Source organism: Plecotus auritus (assembly GCF_963455305.1).
Source record: "Plecotus auritus genome assembly, chromosome: 2".
In the NCBI taxonomy this organism is placed as follows: Eukaryota; Metazoa; Chordata; class Mammalia; order Chiroptera; family Vespertilionidae; genus Plecotus; species Plecotus auritus.
Window position 1 is genome coordinate 97,306,093 of NC_137771.1, and position 8,876 is coordinate 97,314,968.

At 48.2% G+C, this 8,876-nt stretch overlaps 1 pseudogene across 1 annotated transcript; it reads right to left on the minus strand.

Moving 5' to 3' along the window:
* Positions 1–287: 287 nt before the first annotated feature.
* Positions 288–7,226, minus strand: LOC308241149 (serpin B9-like; annotated as a pseudogene). Its single transcript has 3 exons — positions 7,059–7,226; positions 2,040–2,195; positions 288–694 (listed from the first exon to the last, which is right to left on the minus strand). The product of its transcript is annotated as a serpin B9-like (transcript).
* Positions 7,227–8,876: the final 1,650 nt, after the last annotated feature.

Below are 8,876 nucleotides of genomic sequence, written 5' to 3' on the forward strand. Positions count from 1 at the left end.
AGAAATAAGTCTGGAGCCATATAGGAAAACTTTGCATGCCATCCTATGGGGTCTGGCATGTATTATGAATACAACAGTGACCACTGAAGTCTATTGCCCTATAATATTGATTAAGTGGCATAATGAGTGGTTAATATAGGGACAGCTGAGTGTGGAGAGGCATGGCCAATCATTCAGCCAGATGAGGACTCTGCCCCCACCTTTGCCCTGCGAATTGACTGAGCTGTAGAGTGAGATTTGAGGACACAGGAAGAGGGAAATGCTCACAGGCACAGTAACTGCCCCCCTTATGGAGTGGAAAACCTGCCACAAAACAGAATGCAGTTGGCTTTGTTGTGCCTGATGAAGAAAAGGAAGGAATGGTCTGCACAGAATCTTGCCGGTACAACACCACAGTAGTTGATGGCCGTGTCCATGTCTGAGGCAGCTGCAGCCTCGGTGCCTTCCTCATTCGCCTCCAAAAAACTTTTGTGCACAGCGTTGGTCAGAAACAGCTCTTTCCTGACTGACATTGAGGAAAAGTCAGCTTTGCCCCTTGAAAGGCATCAGCTCTTCCCAAACGCTGAAGCACAGGGGCCATGTCATAGTCCTCATCCAGCTGAAATCTTAGAAGGAAAACTTCAACATCAGTGCTCCTCATCCGGGATGGCTTGGTCCAGGCTATGAATTTCTCAAAAGTGAGTTGTTTTTCCACCTGAAAGACCAGAGTTTGCCTTTAGGATTCATACTTCAGCACATATAAATATGCACACAGAAGCATTCACATGCCCTTCCTTCTCCTATAGGTGGGTGCTGATGGTCACACAGGACTAGAGGCACCTTTACCTGCCAGGAGGGTTGTGAGATCTTGCCCTCGTGCTGTTACACATGTGGCTGCCATACCAAGCAGGGGCGATCTCCAACCACCTAGAGGTACCGAGACCAGGCTGCCCTCCCCTTCCCAGGACTTCTGAGAGGTGTGCTCTCATCCCAACAAGAGTCAATGCCCAGCTGACTGTGCACTTGTTTCTTTTCACTCTGCCGATTCTTTTCCATTTTTTAAAAACATATTTTTACTAATTTCAGAGAGGAAGGGAGAGGGAGAGAGGGAAAGAAACATCAATGATGAGAGAGAATCATTGATAGGCTGCCTCCTACACACCCTATACTGGGGATGCAGCCCACAACCTGGGCATGTGCTCTGACCTGGAATGGAACCATAACCTCATGGTTCATAGGTTGACGCTCAACCACTGAGTCACACCAGCTGGGAATGTGCTTATTCTTGAAGATGAGAAGACATTGCTGCGAAGCAGCAAGATTGACAAATAAAGGGCCCCCAGAGGGAAAGGTCAGCTCAGGGAACCCACATCCTTGTGGAGAAGCAGCTTCACAGGAGATGGATACAGGCAGAACCAAGAGCTGCAGCCCCCATTACTCAGCCCTCAGGACACGGGACATCGCCCACCCAGGTGCTGGGCCACAGCCTATTGGCAGCGGTGGATCCTCTCACCCAAGGACCCATGCTCACAGATACCAAGGCGGGGAGGGGGGGTGGATGAGTGCCAGTGGGGGCTGTCCCTGGCTCTGTGCCCTGAGTGCTTGCCCCGCCCTCCTGGTCTCCCCCTCCTTACCTTAATGCCTAAGCTTGTTCCCACCCACTGCTTCAGGTGCTGAATAAAGACAAGGCTCTTACTCTTTAAAATATACTCCTTGCTAACAACAATGATCAGGACAGTAATAAGGACCCATTTCAAGTGGGCTTATCGTACGAGGCAATGTGCTAAGCTTGTCCGTGGATCACCCCCACTTTATCCTCATCAAAACGCTCAGGCAGATGTTCTTGTTATCCCCGGTTCAGAGAGGAGAAAAGGGGAGCGGGGGGAGGTAATAATTGGGAGAAGAAGTGGGTCTTGAGTAGCAGGTAGAGTCCAAAGCCCACTGCTGCACACCGTGCTCCACAGCCTGTGGCCCAAGTCACTGGCTTAAAAGCCAGACACAACCGGTGAGAGCTCTATCCTGTGAGGAAGGGCAGGAGGGTGTCCCTGGGCTCACCTCACCTGGCTGAGGTCCACGTTGTGTTTAGGCAGCAGAATGAGCATGCTCAGCTCCTCGCTGGCATAGGGCAGCTCCAGCACCCAGGCCTTCACCTCCTTTATGTAGGCGAGGTTGACCATGGCCTCCTGGAACATCATCCGCACGGGCCTCTGCTCCTCCTGAGGGGAACAAACAGAGGAGCCTGAAGGAAAAGCACAGGGTGGAAAAGGCAATAACCTTCCCAGATGAGCGCAGACTCCAGGAGCGTGCTTCGCAGCCATGGGGGAAACAATATCCCTGCTCTAGGGAGCACTTGGAAAGTCCCCACTCCTTCCGTCATGATGGCAAGGCATCTGCTGTGAGCAGGTGTGGCAGCCCCATGAGGAGATGTGTAATTCAGCAAGATCAGTGTGATAATCTGCACTTTCCAGAGGAACAAGCCAGATTTTCCTTGCTCTGCAAATATATTTAAGAAAACAATGTGATCAAAGGATTCTATCTACTTAGAAAAAGGGTTTATGAAAAAGTGGGATGAAACTTCTGCTTTCCCAGCAGTGTGACTGCAATATAGATGGACCTGCCCTGTCAGAAAATAGTCTCTTAGCCAGTACCCAGAACCAGATGTGTCTTCATGCATTTACATTCAATTTTCCCAAGTCTGATACTCTACTACCGGGAGGTGATTTCTATATTATGGAAAGGTATATGCATGCAGAAGTTAGTGGACGTGTTAGACTTATTAAACTGAAATTTTAAAGTTGCTACAGACCATCTACTATAAAAATTAACATATTTTCTAAAGTCAATGCTAGAAAAGTTTTCCACTCCTTGCTTTGCAACAAGAGAGCTGATTATTTAAAGTACACCTTATCCAAAAAAGACAAAAGAGGGGGATATTACCTGAATACATTTCCAATTTTCTGAAATGGTATTTTTCAGAGATTTCAGGATTGGCAAACTATTTCAGTGTCTGCCCTTATTGAGGTTATTATATCTCAAATGCAAGACTAAAGTCTTAGTTGTTATAATAGTAGTAATTTATAAATAATTTACAGTTAATGACACATTACTTAACAGCAAGTCAAGTCTATACTTCAGTTTTAAAATACATGATTTAATGAATATATTTTCACATTCACTCCCTCTATACCTCAATGCACACAAGTATCACATTTCCTTAACACCTGTGTGTTGTTGATTTTTGCTTTCTATTTAACAACCTGCACATGAAGAAATATCTTAAGTTTCCAGAAATGGGTGGCAGCAATGAATGTATAAAAATTGACAGAGACAATAGGATGAGGAATGAAATGTAAAAAAATATTGTTTCCTCTAGTTCTTTTTTACTGAGTTTAAAATTCCATTCAGGAATGTGTTGTTTTGACTATTTTAACCAATCATTCATGCTTTCACAAAATTAAAATTTTCCATTCAATTTTTTCATCAAACTAGCAGGATTTTTGAAAGCTTCCCAACCTTGCTTATTTTAAAAGACATTTCCTTTGTGCATGTTTTCTGGAAGGGTCCATTCCATCTTCCTTTGAAGCACATGGCGTTGACAAGAAGCAGCCTGGTCTCTTTTTTAATAGAGTTGTCTGGTAACAGGTTAGTAATCTTGCCTTTTGGGAAAAGGAAAGAATATATCCAGTTGATTTTTATCAAGGCATGATGAATAAGCCCTGATAACATTTATTAGCAGGTCCTTGATTATTTGTCAAAAGCCAAACATTCTTTTTCATATTTGCAGAGTTTGCACTGTTACATTCAGAAATGGAAAACAATGCATATGAGGTGCATTCATGATCACCAGTGCTCCAGGAACATCCACAGAGTTGATGGCGGTGAAAGTCTCCTGCATTACTCAAGGAAAAACACTGCACCAGGCAGGAGAACAAGGAAGCAAGAACTGAGAGGTGGGCTGGAGGGGCCTTGGTTGTCACACTTGGTTAATGGAGGCTTTTATCTAATCCTCCAAAGAGCAGTCCAGGGCCTCTCTCCAGTGAAGGCAGTGGTGATGGAGCCCAAGTGCACGACTCAGGGAAGATTTGACCATCAGTCTCCTTGCTACAGAGATGATGGATTCACACAGCATGTGAGAGACACTGACCAAGTATGTTTCAGTGTAAGTTACAAAAAAGAAAATGGGGCCTATGGGTTTCTTCAGATCTTTACATCAGTCAAATAAGTTCCTGAGAGAATGGACAAAAGTTAGTCTCTATTATTGAAAACCTGAGCATGGGATTGGAACCCTGATGAGTGAATAAAGTTCAAATATGCCACGCAGCCCAGCCCATCAACATCACTCTGACCATCTGCAACACTAGTAAAATCAGAGGAGCAGGAAGAGGAGGGAAGAAGGGAGAAGAGGGTGAGGATGAGAAGAAGGGAGAAGAGCAGGACTGGGAGGAAGAGAGGGAGGAGGAGGGGAAGAAGGAGGAAGAGGTGAAGGAAGAGGAGAAGTGAAGGGGGAGGAGGTGCGGGTGGTGCATGGGTGCTGACCTTCAGTCATCTTTGACACCAGGTGTAGATATGACTTCCGGGCCCTTCTGCAGCTTCGACCAAGGGAAGCTGCTCCAGCTCAACGTGACAGAAATGAAGACAGGACTCCTGAAAGGTCTTTGGAGACAAAAGTGTGTAACGAGGCTGCATTCCTAAAGCAAATATCAGCAAGTCTTCCAAAGAATCTGAATACTCCATCCTTTTATGAAAAGCAGCCTACATCTCATAAAGTGACTATATCTTATTTGACTAGATATGAAATTATCAGAATTTATAAGTGGGTAAGCACTAAGCCATGAATAACCAGAAATAGATAAATGCATTTTTTGGAACTAGTCACATTTTAAACAACTCAAGGTACATTTAGAGAACTATGAATTTTTTAAACAACCCTTTCTAATAAAAGGGTAATATGCAAATTGACTGTCACTCCAACACACAAGATGGCTGCCTCTATGTGGTCAAAGATGGCCGCCCCCATGTGGACAAAAGATGGCTGCCACAAGATGGCTGGCAGGGGAGGGCAGTTAGGGGTGACCAGGCCTGCAGGAGAGGGCAGTTGGGGGTGACTAGGCCTGCAGAGGAAGGCAGTTGGGGGAGACCAGGTCAGCAGGGGAGGGTAGTTAGGGGCAACCAGGCTGGCCGGGGAGGGCAGTTAGGGGTCACCAGTCCTTCAGGGGAGGGTAGTTAGTGGTGACCAGACGGGCAGGGGAGGGCAATTAGGGGCAATCAGGCCAGCAGGGGAGCAGTTAGGCGTCGATCAGGCTGGCAGGGGAGTGGTTAGGGGTGATCATGCTGGCAGGCAGAAGTGGTTAGGGGCAATCAGGCAGGCAGGCAGGCAGGCAAGTGGTTGGGAGCCAGCAGTCCTGGAATGTGAGAGGGATCCTAGATTGGAGAGGGTGCAGGCTGGGCTGAGGGACACATACCCTCGCCATGCACGAATTTTGTGCACCAGGCCTCTAGTGTTTATCATAAGTTTCTAGGGTCTTTCTCTCAGACTCTATTTTTTGAATACATCTTTTCTTGTTCTGCTGATTCAACTTACTGAGAGGAATTCAAATGTCTTTTCTCCAAAGAGCCTGCTGGCTGATCAGAGCAGGTACTGAGAGCCAGGTCTGTTCAGTTCTGCAAGAAGGGCCTGGAAACCCACATGAATGTCCTTCTCTGTGCTCAAGGAGAGTACCTGTGCAAACATAACTTAAAATGATCAATATTCTCTTGTTGGTCTCAAAATGCTCCACTAAATTTCCCTTTAAAGGGCATAGCTTTTACATTAATTGCTAGAGAAACACCACCTCGTTGGGTGGAGGGAAGAATCAGAGGGGAAAAGACAGAGAGAAAGAAAGGGAGGGGAGGTGGGAAGAAGAGAGAACACGGGAAAGGGGAGTAAAGGAGTTGGCTTTTCTGCCTAAATAGATATATTTGAACATGAGCAACAGGAAAAAATGAAAAGGATGAGAGGGGTCCAGAAAGAGGTTCTTTTTAAATCTTGCATCCCAGGAAAAGCATACATATGCACTCAGTAGAAGAAAACATAGCCCTGAATATTACCGCCAAAAATACAATTAAAGTGTTAAAAAAATTGAAGAGAAATGGCCAAAATACAGTAATCCTGGGAATGACTGTGCGTCTCTGAGAGCTTAAATAGAATCCAAAGCTAATTCTGGATTCCCATTCGTTGTCTCCTGGGGCACTGGAGGGTCAGGAGCTCTGGTGTGGAAACCAGAAGGTCTGGGTGCTCTAACCACTCCTGTGAGGCTCTCCGCCTGGTTTGCCTAAAACACAGGAAACCTCACTAGGTTTAAAGGACACCATAAACCTGAGCCCCTGCGTCCCATGCACCGGAAAGGGATTTAAATGAGTGATTGTACTGAAGAGGATTCTCAAGGAGAAGGACCTCATATGAAAACAGAGCCCCACTGACCAACAGTCTACAGTGAAGGTGTGTGCTTGGCCAGGAGCTCAGCTATGATGCCAGCTTGTAGGACTTGCCTCAGGCACCGGCTCCTGCCCCCCTCCCCCCGCCCCGCCTTAAAAAGCCCCTGGGAACAAACAGAAAGGAAACTTTCATCATTTTCAGATGTTTACTGAGTATTTGTTAAACTCACCTAACTAGCAGTTACGAAGTCTGTACCTGTAATAGGTACATGCCTTTCGCCCTCTTTGCATATTTCTGTTCACACCATTCCTGACCTAGGACAGCAAGTTGGTATGTCAGTGACTTGAAGTAGCCATTAATCTATCCTTCCTTACCAAAGAAAAGTATAGTTCACAGTCTTTTATTCCAGAAATGAGATTAGATCTCAGCTGCTTAGATGTCAAATGATTTCATTATCATTTTTTTAAATAAAGACAAAGTGATAGAAAGAGTTTTGATCATTTTACCAGGTTATCAATGGGAAACTTTTCCTAAAAATCTGAGGGACAGAGACCCCAGGCCTGCCCTTCACATCTTCCTCCTGAGGCATGAGGCTGGGAGACAACAGAGCAGAACACCTGAGAACTCAGGCAGCCGGTGCCCTGGCCACAGAGAGGCAGTTGACCTGGGCAATCTGGGCAGCGGTGTTCCCTTTTGCCCCCAGGAGGACCATGGCCAAGGCTCAGGAGAGGCTGGCAGGAGAAAAGAGCACGTTGTGAGAAGGGTTGTCTTCACACAGCATCTTGAAAAGGTGGAGGACAAAGGTGCCATTTGCTTCAGAAACAGCATCCATGAAGCAGGGTCTGGAGCCGGAGAATGAAGACAAGGTGGCTTCAATACCCCGCAGTGCTATGGCCCTGATACGGGTCAATTTTGAAGTAAACTTTTAAAAAATCTTATAGCTCACACATATTTCAGTGAAAGGAAAATCTATTTACTGTTCCTGTCCATCCCCAAAGTAAGCCCAAACCTTAAGGTAATTGGCTAAGTACGGTAGTGGCAGCAGATCAAACTGCTAAGCTCAAAGCTCCGTTAGTGAAATGGCTTCTACTCCACCTGGAGCGGCCTCCTGCTGCCGCCCCACGCTGCCCCCTGAAGCCTGCCAGCCCCACAGGGCGCCCCTGAGCCCTGGAAAACACTCTTCTGACCCCTGACCCCTGTTCCCAGGTAGATGGCTCAAGCACCACATGCTCAGGGGGCACTGCTTCCTCCCCAGAGGAGGTGTCCCTTCGCTCTGCCCCCTGACCCACCCAGCCTGGTCCCCCAGACTTGGCCAGGATTCCTTCCTGCCTGGGCTCACAATGTGGTCTGGTCAGGCTTCGCACTCAGAAAGGAAGACCCGGGAATCAGTGTGTGCCAGTGAATGAGTTGGGATGGACCAGCAGTGCTTGGATTTGCAAGAGGAGATTGGCGATTTAGCACAGAGATGAGGTGGGGCGGACATCATTGTGAGGGTCCCGGAACACAGAGGAGATGCCAGAAAGTGGCCGCAGGGGGAACAGGGCTCTATACGGGGTGACCCCCGACAAAGGGGAGGCGACATGCACGGAAGAGGCACCTGGAGAGCAGAGACCATGGAGGAGTGGCCGCACCTGAGGCTTGTTGAGAGCCAGGAGGCAAAGTCCTGAGACCTGTCACAGGCAAAGCCCAGATGTGCAGTTGACCACTGCGCCCCCAAGAGCCTGGGTTTCCTCCAACAAGAAGGCACAGCCCTGCCTTCTCGGGTTCGCGGTGTAGGAGATGCTCCTCTCTCTGTCCTCTCCTGTCTCTAAAGTGTCCTCTGAGGATTCTTCTACCCCAATCCCCAACCTGCCCCCGATGCCATACCTGCCCCCTCAGCACAGCCTCACTCTTCCTGTGCCTCCAAGGACCTAGATGCCAGGACCAGAAGTGCAGACTGGGCAACAGCACCTGGAAGCTAGCTTCCCTCCTGGGTCTGGGCCACCCACAGGCCTTATGGGGACTCCACACACCCCGCCCTCAATGTGCTGGCCCGGTGGGTGGGGACAGATGCTGGTAGGCCAGGGTCTGGGAAGGTGGAAGCCACTCCCCCCAGGCACAGGTCCTGGATGCCCACTCCAGGCACTTCCAAGCCTGTGGGACCCTCACTGAACATGGGGGCACCAGTGGGCTGGAGGCTCTCACTTCTCACCCCTGCCAGGAGCATCTCTGCAATGGGATTCTGAAAGGGCAGCTGATTTATAGTGATCGCCCAGTGGGGCTGGAGCTCCAGATGCCTCTGGTGTACCTGCTCTGCTTCCTCCAAATGAGGAAGTCACAGCCTGGAGTGGCTAGGAAGGCGCCTGAGCCCTTTGGAGCCTGTGTTTCTCTTCTTCCAGGGAGCAAACCGAGGTGGAGAGACAGCCGCCTGTTGGTAGCACTAGGTCCTGTGGACCATCAACACCCCTCTTATCTTACACAGATGAGTCAGCTGGAATGAGAT